At 34.3% G+C, this 17,287-nt stretch overlaps 1 pseudogene; it reads left to right on the top strand.

The window, feature by feature from the left end:
- The first annotated feature begins 2,694 nt into the window (after window positions 1–2,694).
- Window positions 2,695–10,981, top strand: LOC125188144 (cysteine-rich receptor-like protein kinase 26; annotated as a pseudogene).
- The last annotated feature ends 6,306 nt before the right edge of the window (window positions 10,982–17,287 follow it).

The following is a 17,287-nucleotide window of genomic DNA, read 5'->3' on the forward strand; positions in this document are numbered from 1 at the left end:
AACAGAAAATTAAAAATAAGTCCAAAAAACAGTAAAATGTCATTTTCACCTCCTAAATGATGTCAAATGGCCAAAATCCATCGTGCATCATCAATGAGTTTAATTCCAAATCACGATTCGCAAGCACCGAGCGAATTTCAAGTAATTCTGAAACCGCAGATTTTAGCCCGATTTCTACGTCTGGACTGCATCACTCCGTCTGCGAATAAGAGTCTCATTTGTTTCCGGAACGGGTTTTAAGAAATGTTAAAAAAAGTGGGGGGAAGAAATTTAGTGGAATAGGGGTCCCACTTGTATATATTAGTTTCAAATGATATGTGAGTGGAATGAGTTAGTGGAATGTGAGACATCTTTACCATTTATGGTAATTGTGAACCGGGACTCCTATTCGCGGACGAAGCAAAATGGAAAAACAGGACTCCTATTCGCGGATAGAGGGAGTATGTTGCAAGTAACTTGTAACGAAGGGAGTATCATTTGGACTTTATAAAGATTAAAGTGAACTACAAGACTAGTACCGAAAAAATAAGGTTGCACATTTTTAATATCCAACATTTACAGAATCACATTTTCAGTAAAAAAAAGTTTCATAAATCCCAAATTCAGTCCCGATTTTTACTTTTCCACCCTTTAGCCCTTGAAGGATATATTCGTCCATTTAGTTTGATTTGAGGACCAAACTTGTGAGTTTTGAATGTTTATGTGCTTCTTTTGAAATTTGTTAAGGATGGTATTATTAATTTTTTGTATATTATCTCAGTACAAATTATTTAAATCTTTGTAGTGTTATCTAAAAATAAATTATTTATACCTTTCTAGTATTATTTAAATTATTGCATTACAATCAGGAAATTAATATGCATTTATAGTATTGTTTAAAAAATATTGAATGGTTATTTTTAAGCATTCATTTTTAATGCTTGATTGCAATAATAATTTCTAATTTATTAGATACCGAATTTTCTACATGAATCAACTTGTAATTTTTTTGACTTAAATTGAACTGAATTGTAGTTTATTTTATTTAAATGGCTTTATTTAAATTAATATTGCAATCAAGCATTAAACTAAAACCAAATTCTTTAAAAACAAATCATTCAATATATTTTAAGTAATGCTACCAACACTACCAATGCATATTAATTTCCCGATTGTAATATAATAATTTGAATAAGACTAAAAAAAAAAATTAAATAATTAATTTTTAGATAACACTATAAAAATTTAAATAATTTATTTTAAGATAATATACAAAGATTTACCACAAAGATATTGGTCCTTATAAAATCACAAAAGAAATATATAAACATTCAATAATAGAATGCTTTAATTCGAGTTGAATGATTTGTGAGGGTAGACTTGGTCTACCGTCCATTTCACTATTTATATACTCCCTCCGTTCACGAAAATTCGTCCCGGTTTGACCGGGCACGGGTTTTAAGAAATATAATTGAAAGTGAGTTGAAAAAGTTAGTGGATTGTGGGTCCTACTTTTAAAGTATTAGTTTTATAATAAAATGTGAGTAGGAATGAGTTAGTGGAATATGAGGTCCACTACCAAAAATGGTAAAAGTGAAATGAGACAAATTTTGGGGGATGGACGGAAATGGAAAACTGGGACAAATTTTCGTGGACGGAGGGAGTAATTTTTTGTTAGTGTTAGAAATGTACTACTCCCTCCGTCCCTGAAAATTTGTCACTTATTTCCTTTTTCGTCCGTTCCTAAAAATTTGTCACCTTTCACTTTTACCATTTTTGGTAGTGGACCTCACATTCCACTAACTCATTCCCACTCACATTTTATTTTAAAACTAATATAAAAAAGTATGACCCACATGCTACCAACTTTTTCAACCTATTTTCTATTACATTTCTTAAAATCCGTGCCGGGTCAAATGGTGCCAAATTTTAAGGGACGGAGGGAGTACGAGACAAGGTTGGGGAAGTTTCCCCTCATTTTACCATTTCAAACATTGCATATTTATACTCCATCCGTCCTGAAAAGTATGAACTCTTTCTTTTTTTAGTCCGTCCCTAAAAAGTATGAACCGTCTAATATTGGAGGCCTCTTTCTTTCTAATGAGGTGTGTCGCATTCTCTATTAATAATATTTTAAAAACTTTTTTTTCTATTTTTCTATCTTTTCCAATTATATATTAAAACCCGTATCAAATCACATATTCATAATATTTATGGAAGGAGAGAGTAATTGTTAGTTAATAAAATATGAATCGAATGAATAACTATAATACGGGGGCCTATTTACCTTTTATATTATAAATTATTCTGGACTTTTAATTGCGGACACACTGAGATAGCAAATTGAGACTCCAATAGAACCGACTACCGCGTGATTGTGTACAATGACCGTTTTTAATAGTCAGCATATTTGATTTTATATTGCCGAATGAATTGTACCTTACCTTGTTTCAGCTATTGACTCTTTATAAAATTATGAAGTTATTTTTGAACCGGTTGGCACCACACGGGTGAACATTTCATCTGCATTAACTTTTCCTCGCTTCGACAAATTCAATTGCTTTGTAAAGTTCAAAGTAATAGTAATAATAATTTAATAAAGGTAATATGAAGAAAGAAGTACTACTACTATAAAACTCACGAATTATTAAGGGACTGTAAATACAGAAAACTTGATCAAAAAAGTTGAATTTAGCTACCGGTATTCAAAGTACTATGAGTTATGAAATATTGTTGGTGTTGTTGTTGGTGTTGTTGATGCAAGCAGATCACTTAGCCTTGGGCCAAACCATTTGCGGCAGCAACGGCAATTACAGCAGCAACAGCGCATACAGCGCTAACCTCAACACCACACTCTCTTCTCTCTATACAAACATCGACAACATGGCTTCTACAACGCCTCAATCGGGCAGGGAGCCGACACAGTCAACGCCCTCGCACTGTGCAGAGGCGACGTTCAACTCAACGAGTGCCGCGATTGCGTGCAGAAAGCCGGTTCCAATCTCGTGGATTCGTGCCCGGTTCAGAAGCAGGCCTTCGGCTGGGAAGAGAACTGCACGTTGCGATACTCGAATGCTACCGTCTATGCGTCTCTGGCAACTGCTCCCGCATACTACGTGATTAGTCCACAGAACGTGACGAGTCCAGACCGGTTTAGGGAGGCTTTGAGAGTGTTGCTCGATGATCTTCGTGGACGAGCCACAGGGGGCTCGTCTGCGAGGAAGGTGGCAGCTGGGTATACAACTGGACCCGATTATCAAACGATTTTCAGTATGGTTCAGTGCACCCCGGATTTGACATCGGAGGATTGTAATAGTTGTTTGGATGGTGCCATTTCAGAAATACCGCTATGTTGTGAAGGGAAAAGAGGGGCTAGAGTCCTCAGGCCCAGTTGTTATGTTCGGTTTGAGTCCACTCCGTTTTACAATGAAACTAGGCTTCAGGAACTAGAGTCCGTTCCTCTGCCTCTGCCTCCGCTTACACAGCCAACGCCATCAGGTAATCATACCGTCTTCCTTTTAAGTAAAATTAGAGCTTTCGACGCGGAATTTTTTATTTTTTTTTTAGAAAATGTCATTACACATTATACTACTACTACTTCAGTTACTTTATCTCTTAATCTCTCAACCTTCACCAATTTTAGTATTAAAACTCATGTCATACCGTCTTGTTCTTAGAGGAGATGAGGGAGTATGAATTAGGGAGTTAAAACAAAAAAAAATGATAAAAAGTTAATAATTGATTCATATCATAGTTCAGCTTATATGCATTTGGACATGTTTGTATGCGGTTAACTTTTATAGTGATTGCACTAACCATCTCAGACCAATTGAATCAATACATAAGTTTTTTGGGTTTTTTGGCAGGAAAGAAAAATGGTAGCACAACTGTTGTCATAATTGTGGTTGTAGTTGTTGTATGCTTGCTAGTGGCTGTATCATCTGTCCTCTTTCTAAGAAAGAGAAAGAAACATAAACTAACAGAAATTCCTCAAAGTAAGTTACTCAGCTTTTTTTATACACATAGCCTTTTATTAATTCGTCTAAAGTATTAGACTCAAATGTTCATCATAATTTCTTGAAGCTATCGACGGTATTAGCTCAGCCGAATCTCTGCAACATGCTTTCAGCACAATCAAAGCTGCAACCAATGATTTTTCTGATGAAAATAAGTTGGGTCAAGGTGGATTTGGGATGGTTTACAAGGTAGATATACTATGGATTAGAATAAGAGTGTGCCTGTAACAAATTCAAAATCTAAAGCAAAATTTGTTGTATCATAATTTCAGGGGAAATTTCCAAATGGTCAAGAAATTGCAGTGAAAAGATTGTCCAGGGATTCCGGGCAGGGTGATATGGAATTCAAGAATGAGGTTCTGTTATTAGCAAAGCTTCAACACAGGAATCTGGTTAGACTGTTAGGTTTCTCCTTAGAAGGAATGGAGAAGCTGCTAGTGTATGAATTTGTTCAAAATGCAAGCTTGGACAACTTCATATTCGGTAACAATCATACTTAATTTACTTGCTTGTTTGTGAACCCTATACACACAACATATCAGTTATTGATATGTGAACATATTAATGCTAACTTGTCTGCAATTGGACATGTAGACTCACTCAGGCATTCAGATTTGGATTGGGATACACGCTACAAGATCATAGGAGGTATTGCGCGGGGAATACTCTACTTGCATGAAGATTCTAGTCTCAGGATCATTCACCGTGATTTAAAAGCCAGTAATATACTTCTAGACAGAGAGATGAGTCCCAAGATTGCTGATTTTGGTATGGCAAGATTGTTCGGACATGATGAAACACTGGGAAATACAAGCAGAGTTGTAGGAACATAGTAAGTTAAACAACTTAAAACAGTTTTATTGAGTTACAATAGAACTAAAAACTGTAAACTGCAGCGGTTATATGCCACCGGAGTACTTAATACACGGCCAGTTCTCAATCAAGTCCGACGTCTACAGTTTTGGAGTATTAGTCCTAGAAATCATCAGCGGCCACAGAAATAATGGTTTTCGAAGCGAGGATGGCAGCGTAGGAGACCTCCTGAGCTTCGTAAGTGTTAAGCATGTACCTTTTTGACACCCCTTTATATGTAGTTAGTGATTGAAAAGTGAGATTAATTAATTTTGTAGGCATGGAGAAGTTGGCAAGAAGGAAGAGGTGGTGAAGTGGTGCATCCATTTTTGAGGAGTGGTTCAGGTTCGGGTTCGGGTTCCACAAATGAGATGCTGAGATGCATCCATATTGGTTTGCTGTGTGTTCAGGAAAATGCAGCGGATCGACCAACCATGGCTTCTGTGGTGCTTATGCTAAGTAGCTTCTCCATGACCTTAAATATACCTTCAACACCTGCATTTTATTCTACTGTTGGTTGTAAATCGGATCAGTCTTATCGTTCTTCGACAAATTAAGCCTCCATTACTGACTTACATCCACGCTGATTCCCCCAAAAAGTTTGTTTTTATTCTGTTTTTCTTCTTTGCCATTAGTAATGTTAGTTTATGATTCACATATTTTGTAGTACTACGTACAATTTTCTTTTCTATTAAATTCCTTTTATGCTTAGTTTAATAATATGAGTTAAACTCTAGAAAATAGAATTTGCACCTTTTAATCCCGAGTAAGAAAATCATGTTTCAAAAACCTGACCATGAAAAAAGAAGTTTCGTTAAGTCACGAAGGGTGTAAGTAATTTTATTTATCTCATTATTACTTTCTTATATTCACCCTCCGTCCTAAGCAATTTTACAAATCTCTTTTGAACACAAAATTTAAGAAATTGATGTTTAAAGATTAATTAAGTGAATAAAGTAAAAAAAAAAAAATGAGAGAGAGAAAAATTGTTTGCAAAAAAATGTAGTAATTAACTTGTGACAACAAAAAATAGAATACATATCAACTCGTTTGTGACAATCCAAAATATAATATGTTGCAAATAGCTTGAGTCGGAGGGGATATCATTTATGGACTTAATAAAGATTAATGCGAAATGTGAGCTAAAATTATTTATAAAGTGTTCATGATAATTAGCTCTGATGGTACTCCAAAATTAATCACACTAGTATTAACACCCTGCTATGCACGGCACATATGATTTTCACTTAAATGAATACTTCTACAAATTATAAATAATTCAACAGAAATAAAAACTTATATCTTATGTACAATTTAGAAAAATGTAATTCTCCCTTCTCACTCTGTGAAACATTTCCTATTCGGCATAGTATTTTTTATTTTTATTTTGTCAGTTGAGTAGATAAGCAATAAAGTAAAACATACTATAACATAGAAATAATTATGTTTCTATTTTAGTAAATATGTTAATTAGAAAAAGACATATTTCATTTATATACTAACACTTTATTAAAATCAATATATATTTTTTTTTTAAATATTATTTCTATACGTAAGTGTAATGGTTTAATAATATTTACAATAAAAATTGCGATATGTAAACTTTTTAGCATATGTTTATTATCTGTAGCTTTCAGTTTATACATAAAAATTACAACTAATAAAATAATTACTTTTGTTATAAAAAAATGTAGTGAAAGATTATCATTGAAATATTCAGGTATGATATACATTAATGTATTAAAACTAATTGCAAATTATACATTCTATACTTGTGAGCCATAAAATGATATAAAAATAAAAAATCAAAAAATATTTTCCCAGAAGATTTTTTTCTATTTTATTACTGCAAATAAAATATTTTTATAGATGAAATAAATTTGATATTTAAATTGAGATAGTTAATCGTGTAAAAGTAACACTTTATGTGGACTAAAATGTATTTTTGTAGACTTAATTTTAATTAATAGTACTCGTATTGTTTAATCAAAATTTAGTGTAGATTAGTTAGAAATGATAAGTACTTCATGAAATCATGTAATTTCATTCAAGTAGTGTGGATCAATATATATTCATATTAAATTTATTGAGAAATAAAGAAATAAAAGAAGTCCACTACCTTCATTTTTCTAACTAAATTGGCTTTCGTTAATCCTCTTCAAAGCCGTATACACACACGCTCATCGTCATACAATTTGTATGTTCAATCGTTCCATTCTATTTCAGTTTTATATATTAAGTTCTTATCAATTTTTACACATTTTTGGTTAAATAATTAAATTTTGTATTCGTCTTTTGTAAAACGAATTTGTAAGTTGTAACCCATCAAACTCTACGCCCAAAGTATATAATTTGGCGTATTACAATGCCCAGAAACATAGATCTAAAAATTAGTTACTTACTTTTTATATATTGAATTGTTTTTTATTTAATTAGGATATTATTTTTCATTTCATTGTATTTCATCGATTTGGGATTCTACAGTATTTATACATTTGGAATCAATATCTACAAAAGAAAGTGTATTTCTATGGAACTTGGCAACTAATGCCGATTAAAAGTAGATCTATGGAGCCATCTCGTTCATAAAATTAATTTTTAAATATACAATTTGATCTGTATATCTATTGATTTTGTTTCATTCAACTCAAATCTATTATTAGAAGTTTCGATCAAGCCCTGCACAATAAATTGTGGTGTAATTTTGCAGGAACCCGATTTTTCTTTTTTAATATTTCTGTTGATTTTCATAGTCTTTTTGATAGTAGTAATTTTTATGTTTCTACTGTTTTTTTATTCACAATTTATTTGTGCGTGTCACTAAACTGTATATACCAAGATTTATTACATTTCATTCGCAGTGGATCAGGGCAAACAAATCTTGTCACTCTCAATAGCTCAGCCCTCTTCCGCAAAGATTTTTTACAGTTACCTCTTCCACATCTGAAAATTTTCATCTCGTCTGCTCTCCTTTTGATCACTTCTTCATCTTCCTCTTCTTCTTGTTCTCCTTAAATCTGTAAATCTTCTTCTAATTATTTACCTCATTTACATCTACATAGTTTAGATAATTTCAGGGGAAATTTCCAAATGAGGTAAATGTAAAATATTAAATGTAAACTATGTAATATTATCTAAAGACAAATAATTTGTTGTATCATAATTTCAGGGGAAATTTCCAAATGGTCAAGAAATTGCTGTGAAAAGATTGTCCAGGGATTCTGGGCAGGGGAACATGGAATTCAAGAATGAAGTTCTCTTATTGGCTAAGCTTCAGCACAAGAATTTAGTTAGACTTTTGGGTTTTGCCTTAGAAGGAATGGAGAAGTTGCTAGTATATGAATTTGTTCAAAATTCAAGCTTGGATAATTTTATATTTGGTAACATTTGGCATTGGTTAACATAGTACTTATACTCCCTCCGACCACAAAAAATAGTCTCATTTGTGTACCACACGAGTTTTATTGAGAAATTGATAAAATAAGCGAGAAGGGAGAAAAAATTGGTAAAGTTAGAAAGATATAGAGAAAAAGTATGTAAAGCATGAGAGAGGAGAAAAATTGGATAAAGTATGAGAAAAAAACTTTCTATTTTTATAAATGAGACTATTTTTTGTAGATATCTCAAAATGGCAAAATTATACTAATTTTTGTGGAGGGAGGAAGTATATGCTAACTTGTTTGCAATTGGACATGTAGATTCAATCAAGCATTCGGATTTGGATTGGAATAGACGCTACAAGATCATAGGAGGTATTGCAAGGGGAATCCTCTACTTGCATGAAGATTCTCGTCACAAGATCATTCACCGTGATCTAAAAGCCAGTAATATACTTCTAGACAGAGAGATGAGTCCCAAAATTGCTGATTTTGGAATGGCAAGATTGTTCGAAGAAGATGAAACGCAGGGAAATACTAGCCGAGTTGTGGGAACATAGTAAGTTACTTCACTTCAACAGTTTTATTGAGATACAAGATTATTAAAAACTATAAACTGCAGTGGATATATGCCTCCAGAGTACCTAATACACGGCCAGTTCTCAATCAAGTCCGATGTCTACAGCTTTGGGGTATTAGTCCTTGAAATCATCTGCGGCTACAGAAATAACGGTTTCCGAAGCGGGAATGGCAGCGTAGGAGATCTCCTGAGCTTCGTAAGTATTAAGCATGTCACCTTTTTTTGTACACCCCTTTTATGCATAAATAGTGATTGAAAAGTGAGATAAATTAATGTCGCAGGCATGGAGAAGTTGGCAAGAAGGAAGAGGTGGAGAAGTGGTGGATCCATTTTTGAGGAGTGGTTCGGGTTCGATAAATGAGATGCTGAGATGCATCCGTATTGGTTTGTTGTGTGTACAGGAAAATGCGGCGGATCGGCCAACCATGGCCTCTATGGTGCTTATGCTGAGTAGCTTCTCCATGACCCTAAATATACCTTCAGCGCCTGCATTTTATTCAACCGCTGGTGGTGGTTGTGCTTCAGAGCAGCCTCATCGTTCCTCGCCGGATCAAGCATATATTACTGACTTACAACCACGCTGATTCCCTCCTAAAAAGTTTGTATTTCTTCTATTTTTTTTCTTTCCCAATTGTAATACAATATTCACATATTTTGTACTGCAATTTTCTTGTAATTTGAATTCTTTTTTTGCTCTGTGCCTCTGTATATTATTTGAGTTAAATTTGAAATTAGACCCTAAAAAACGGAGGATTTTACTAGTTGTTTGGTTGGTTCCATTTCAAATGTGCAGCAATGTTGTGCTGAAAATAGAGGGGGGAGAGTCCTCATGCCTAGTTGTAATCTTTTTATTTTAAGATCACTCCTACCTTCTGTTATAAACTCTGCTTTTATGGTTCGACTCTGTTATAACTCTGTTTCTTAAGGTTTTGCCTTTGCTAATTTTTTGACCTACTTTCAATAACATTTCTTAAAATCCAAACCAAGTCAAATTGGGCTAGTTAATTTGCAGGAAAGAAAAATGGCAGCACAGACTCGAACTATTATGGTCGGTGTGGTTGTGATTGTTGTGTGCTTGATTTATTATTATGTCAGCTGTCATCTCGATAAGAAAGAAGAAGAATCAGAATACAACAGAAATTGCACAAAGTAAGTTACTCATATTTCTTGCACACTATAGACTATTCGTTTGTTTATTGCATTGGACTCAAATGTTGCTTAATAATTTCTTGAAGATGTGGACGAGATTAGCACAGTCGAGTCTCTGCATATGCTTTCAGCACAATCAAAGCTGCAACAGATAATTTCTCTGATCATAATAAGTTGGGCCAAGGTGGATTTGGGGGTGTTTACAAGGTACATATGTATACTGTATAACAGATCATAATGAGAGTGATTGTGTAACAAATTCAAAATCTAAACACACATATTTTGTTGTGTCATCATTTCCGGGGAAGCTCCCAAACGGTCTGGAAATTGCGGTGAAAAGACTATCAATGGATTCCGGGCAGGGCGATATCGAATTTAAGAATGAGGTTCTTCTATTGGCTAAGCCCCAACATAGGAATTTCGTTAGACTATTAGGTTTCTCCTTAGAAGGAATGGAGAAGCTGTTAGTATATGATTGAATATGAATTTGTTTAAAATGCAAGCTTGGATAACTTCATATTTGGTAACATTTATTCTTGATCGCTTTACATCACATAATATGTGAACATGGATAGTCTAACTCATTTGCAATTGGACATGTAGACTCAGTTAGGCATTCAGATTTGGATTGGGATACGCTACAAGATCATAGGAGGTATTGCAAGGGGAATCCTCTACTTGCACGAAGATTCTCGTCTCAGGATCATTCACCGTGATTTAAAAGCCAATAATATACTTCTAGATAGAGAGATGAGTCCTAAGATTGCCGACTTTGGTATGGCAAGATTATTCGGACAAGATGAAACACAAGGAAATACAAGCCGAGTTGTGGGAACATAGTAGGTTACACTACAGTAACACTGTTTTTTGAATTATAAATACACTAAAAATATGTAAACTGCAGCGGATATATGCCACCAGAGTACTTAATACATGGCCAGTTCTCAATTAAGTCCGACGTCTACAGCTTTGGCGTATTAGTCCTTGAAATCATCAGCGGCCGCAGAAATAATTGTTGGAATAATTGAATGAACAATTACCTAAAGCTCTCTATGATGATTAACCGAGAACGACGGAGAAGGAGCATAAACTGTAGAGCAGAAGCGTACCTTGATTCATAACGAATTGAAAGGCGGAATTGCTTTGCAGCGGCTATGGATCTTCCAAACGATCAGAGACGTTCTTACAATAGTCTGACGAGAGAATACAGAGATATTGAACGTTCTTCTGACGTCTGGGGACCATAACCCTAGCTTATATTTATATTAGATATAAACCCCTTTATTTTCTATTCGGTCCCTTATCAAATAGAAAACCACTTTATGGTATCTACACTTATTTCCATAACAATTAAATACACTTTAGCCAAACTTTAATCTTTATTGAATCACTTTAATTGGGCAACTGAAAGATAGTCATACACATTAAATTAGTCATGTGGAAGCCCAAATTTCTAACAATCTCTCACTTGGGCAACACATGACACCAAATAAATGTATACAAACCGAATGAGCGCTCAAAAGTGCTATCACATAGTGTATTTCCGAACAATCATATCATCAACCATATCAACATAGGACTAAAGGGGCAGTCACCATATTTTTTCATGATTAAACCCATCAGTAATCACATATGCAAATATAATCAACAACAGATCAATTATGGAGTGTAGCATGAAAATTTCATGCAAGGTGATCATACATGCCTATTTCCAACTGGTCCTCCCAAAGTGAGATCAAACCAAAAATAATTGACAAAACATAATACTTTAGTTCTGCAGAGAATAACATGAGTTTTATAACTACATGTTCAAAACACAATATAGAGCAATAACCAAAACTACTCCCACTGATCGGAAGTATCCTTAAACAACATAACACCTATTTAGGCTACATGCCCATGAAAGACCTTGGGTGATAGTACCTTAATGACTAGATTTGTAATCACCAAACCCATTCCCTTATGCTCTATATGTATTTGTCCATTCCGAACTCTTTATTTAACAACCAGGAAGCTCCTGTTGTTTTAGAATATAATACTGCAGAGTTATTGTCACAACATAACTTAAGTGGTCTTTCAATGCCTTACAGTATGCAGCCTAGTGACAAAATTTCACAGTCATATTCAATAACTAGATGCCCCAAAACAAGTTACGAATTCTGTTGTCATGGCAGAAGTAGCTACGAGAGTTTGCTCAGCACTTCTCCACGAAATGGCTCTACAGCCAACAGACACACGTAACATAAATTGGATCATTTATTGTGTATGCGAGCATGTAATGCTTAGTTTTCTATAAATATCTCATAACCCGTTTTGCTGCTTCTTAATGATCCATATCGGGTTATTGAAATATCTGCCCAACATATAAACAATTAAAACCAAATTGGGTCTAATACACACCTGAGCACACATTAGGCTCCCAATCACCGAAGCGTATGGAACCTTCTGCATTTTCTAAATCTCAAGATTTATATTAGGGCATTGAATGAGACTAGGTTTGTCTCCTTTAGTCATAGGAGTATTTCTTTACTTGCAATTATGCATCTCAAATACTTTAGGCACCTTTTCACTATATCCCTTCTGTGACAATCGAAAATTATTTCTTTCGATTCCAAATACAAAAGAGGCTTCCCCAAGATCTTTCATCTCAAATTTCTTCGGGAGAATTCTTGGTGTTGGTGCAACATATCCTTATCGAAAATTATTTCCTTTGATTCCAAATACCAAAAAAGATGCATTTGCTCTCACTGAACTTGTGATACACACAACCATCAATAGCATTCTTTCTGAATCCAAATGAAAGAGCTACTTCATAAATTTTATGGTACCATTAACGAGAGTCTTAAATGAGGTTGTTGAAATTGACTTTAAATGATATCATTCGCATGAGATTGAATGTTTACAGCAATATCATCTTGAAGTTCTTAATATGCTTGTTCTTCAATGATAGTAATTGATACCTGATCGTTGTCAGAAGCAGTAGTAGGTGTCTATACAGACTCCTCCTCAAAAGTAATGTTCCTTAACACATTCTTCCCCCCAAACTCAACATCCTCAAGGAATACTATATTTTTCGTCCCAAAAATTAGTTCCTTTTGTGGGATCATAATATTTAAAAACCCCTAAATTTTTCCAGAAGACCAAAGTGAGAATATATGATATAGTCTTTAATGCCTCTCCCTAAAGCTAATGCGACAAGGAAGAATGATAAATCATACTCCTTCACATATCTTTAAGAGTTTTATTTCGTCTTTTAGCTACACCACTCATGCTAGGCGATCCCGGCATGGTGTACAAAACGACGATCCCACTCTCCTCCAAATAGAAGGCAAAAGGTCTTTGACATTGTTCACATGAGCAGTCATTTCTGTCGTAGTATTCGTCACCACGGCCAGATTCGACTTTTTTAATGCCTTTGTTGAGTTGGAGCTCAACATCATCCCTAAATATTTTGAACTTGTCCAAAGCCCCAGACTTATAATATATTAAATGTAGGTGCCCAGAACAAGAATATTTGCCTATGAATGATACAAAATATTGTTGATCATTCCAAGTAACCGAAGGGAATGAACCACAAATGTCCATATATATTAATTCTAAAATGTATAGCTCTATTGGCACCTAATTTCTTAAGTTTGGTCTGCTTTCCTTCGATACATTAAACATACAAATCAAGTTCTGAAAAGATAAGTGTATTCAATACAACATATGACACAAGTCTCACAATCCTTTATTTTGAGATATAACCAAAACACTTGTGTCATAAATTAACCAAATTCTAATTATTTAATTTGCTTAGTCCCTTTTGATTCAACATGTAAAGCTTCTGAATATGAAGTAACATAATTGAGCATACAAAGATTGTTATATGCACTTAAAGAAACAGTGCCCATAATACTAGAATTATTTGAAGGAATAACTTTACTATTTCTGAATGAACAAGAGAAACCAAATTTGTTCAAAGCAGAAATAGAAACCAAATTTTGTCTAAAAGACAGTACAATAAAGTATCCTTCAAATACAGAATAATTCCAGTCTTTAATAACAATCTATAATTCTCAATAGTCTCTACTTCCACCGATTTGTCATGTTCCACATAGATGTATCTTTCACCATCAATTGACTTTCGGTAGCTCAAACAGCCTTGCACTGATAACCTTATGTGAGTAGTAGCATCAGAATGTACCCACTAAATATCATTAGGGACTAAATCCAAATTAACTTTAGAACAGACCAAAACAAGAATTGACTTCCTTTGCACGTAATGCATGATATTTACAATTCTTCTTTTTATATCCATGTTTACCACAAAAGAAAAAACTATCATTATCCTTATGTTGTTTCTTTTGTGATAAACCCTTATCCATAGCAGCATTCTCAATACATTTTTTCTTAATGCCCTTTACTTTATTTCTTGAGATACTGACCAGATGTGCAATACCAAATGTGCAAACAAGTCTTTAAAATTCAAGCTTAAGTGAAGCAACGTGAGACATTTTCATAATGTGCTCCCTTATGTTTCCCTTGCCCATATATACTTTATTGAGATCAAGCATGCTTGTCTCAACCTTATCGTTTTTCGCAAAACGTTCCTTAATTTTGGCAAGGTATTCACTGACCGTAGTGATATACTTTGATGCAGTGCCTCGAAAGGCTTCTGGGATGCCACACCTAATGATCAGTAGACTTACACGATTAGAGTATTCCCACTTCTCATAGTTTCTCCTTTGATAAGAAACACTATAGTCCGTAGGAGAAGTAGGTTGCCCAATCCTTAGCGCGTAATCTAGATCCATGCAACCCAGAGCAATCCAAATATAATCTTTGCAATCCTTAAAATTTGACCCATTCAACACTAACATATTGTTCATGTTGGAAGAAACTGCAGAAGCAGACATCACAATTGAATAGAGAACAAAACCAAATTAATTGTCATGCTCACATCATAAAATTCAAATAAAATGGTAGCATCTCGAGGTACCGGCACAACATTCAAATCAAGTATGTGGACAGTAATATGAACTTGCAAGTGGTAACCTTTTGTAGTAATCAAACACTGACAATAAGATCATGTCAAGCAATGTCCACTTGTGGGCATCACATTTACTCACACGAAAACTAGATAATCATCACGTATTTATCACCACAGGTATGTGTGTATCTCGTGCCAAATATTAATCTTCCTGTAGGCCGACTAATATCCGCATTAAAATACACAAACACTTATCGTCCTAACATTCGCAGTAAAGAAGTCTAGACAAGAGAGGTTACTGTTGCAACGTCTTATTTCGACTAATCTATTTGAACATTAGTAAACCATATCGAGGTACCGAGCACAATATTCACAATAAGTCCTTTGACAGTAATGTGAATTTGTAAGTGATATTCTCTTTATAATGATCAAACACTGACAATAAGATCATGTTAAGCAGTGTCCACCTGTGGGCATCACACATTACTTACACGAAAACTAAATAATTGTCACGTATTTATCACTAAAGGTATGTGTGTATCTCGTGCCAAATATTAATCTTCCTGTGAGCCGACTAATATTCGCATTAAAATACACACATCAGTAAAGGAACTTGAGATGCACCAAAATTATTGAATTTAAAACTTTTAATTAAATTCTCAAAAGAATTCTTGATTCTCAATTAATTAGCCAATAAATTTGAGAGACTTTATGTGATGTGATTATTCAATTCCTAAACTTTTAACGTTAAAATTTAACATATATAATACCCAATCAATTGAATCATCAATTTCACATTCCATATTGTAATGTATGCATATGTAAAAATTGAATTCACCATCACAATGAATTTATAACCACAATTATGAAACAACCGTTTCATTCTGAATTAATCATCCAAATAATACATAAAAGCGTGCATGATGATAATTCCACAAAGAATTCTCCTATAATTCAAATAATTTAAGCACACATTTACATGATTGCAATTCACATATACCCACCATAGCCACAACCAATAATTCTCGGCAAGATTGTAATGAACATAAATAACACAAAAGTAACCAATCGATTCTCGGTAACTGTGCAAGTATATATACGCAATTTTGTTTCGCATGAATTGAGAATCAAAAACATAAACCAAAATTTCCATACTAACATTTATATGAAAACAAGTTCTCCGCAATTGTGCGAAACAGATCACCAACAAAAATAAAATATAGGAATTCACTAATTCCAATACATCTAAACCATTAATTCTAAAAGTTGCGGCGGCAATTCTAAAAGAATAACACATAATTATCAACGCTTATATGTCCCAATAAAACATAGCACATGTGCGGTGAAATTTTGTTTCATAAACCAGCCAATCTAAATCAACTTAAATTGCAGCAGCATATGCATACAAGGTGCAGTAACGTCAATTGAGAAGGGAAGATCATTCAACCAAAATCATCAAAAAAATCCACAAAATATAAACCCTAGATTTTATGGATTCACCAAAAACAAGCAAGAACAAAAATAAAACCTAATTTTCCTTTTTCCAATTCTCAGATAATCATCAATAGAGTGGCTCCGATACCACTTGTTGGAATAATTGAATGAACAATTACCTAAAGCTATCTATGATGATTAACCGAGAACGACGGAGAAGGAGCATAAACTGTAGAGCGGAAGCGTACCTTGATTCATAACGAATTGAAAGGCGGAATTGCTTTGCAGCGGCTATGGATCTTCCAAACGATCAGAGACGTCCTTACAATAGTCTGACGAGAGAATACAGAGATACTGAACGTTCTTCTGGCGTCTGGGGACCATAATCCTAGCTTATATTTATATTAAATATAAACCCTTTTATTTTCTATTTGGTACCTTATCAAATACAAAATCACTTTATGGTATCTACACTTATTTCCATATCAATTAAATACACTTTAGCCAAACTTTAATCTTTATTGGATCACTTTAATTGGGCAACTAAAAGATGAAATATAGCCATACACATTAAATTAGTCATGTTGAAGCCCAAATTTCTAACAATAATGGTTTTCGAAGCAGGGGCGACAGCGTAGGAGACCTCCTAACCTTCGTAAGTACTATTAAATATGTACCCTTTCTTTTACCCATTAATTATAGTTAGTGACTGAAAACGGGGGATTGATGAATGTTGCAGGCTTGGAGAAATTGGCACGAAGGAAGAGGCGAAGAAGTGGTGGATCCATTTTTGAGGAATGGTTCGGGATCGACAAAAGATGCTGAGATGCATCCATATTGGTTTGTTGTGCGTTCAGGAAGATCCTGCGGATCGGCCAACCATGGCCTCAGTGGTGCTTATGTTGAGCAGCTTCTCCATAACCTTAAA

Source organism: Salvia hispanica, chromosome 2, assembly GCF_029641045.1.
Source record: "Salvia hispanica isolate PSC_SH4W2 chromosome 2, Shi_PSC_v1, whole genome shotgun sequence".
In the NCBI taxonomy this organism is placed as follows: domain Eukaryota; kingdom Viridiplantae; phylum Streptophyta; class Magnoliopsida; order Lamiales; family Lamiaceae; genus Salvia; species Salvia hispanica.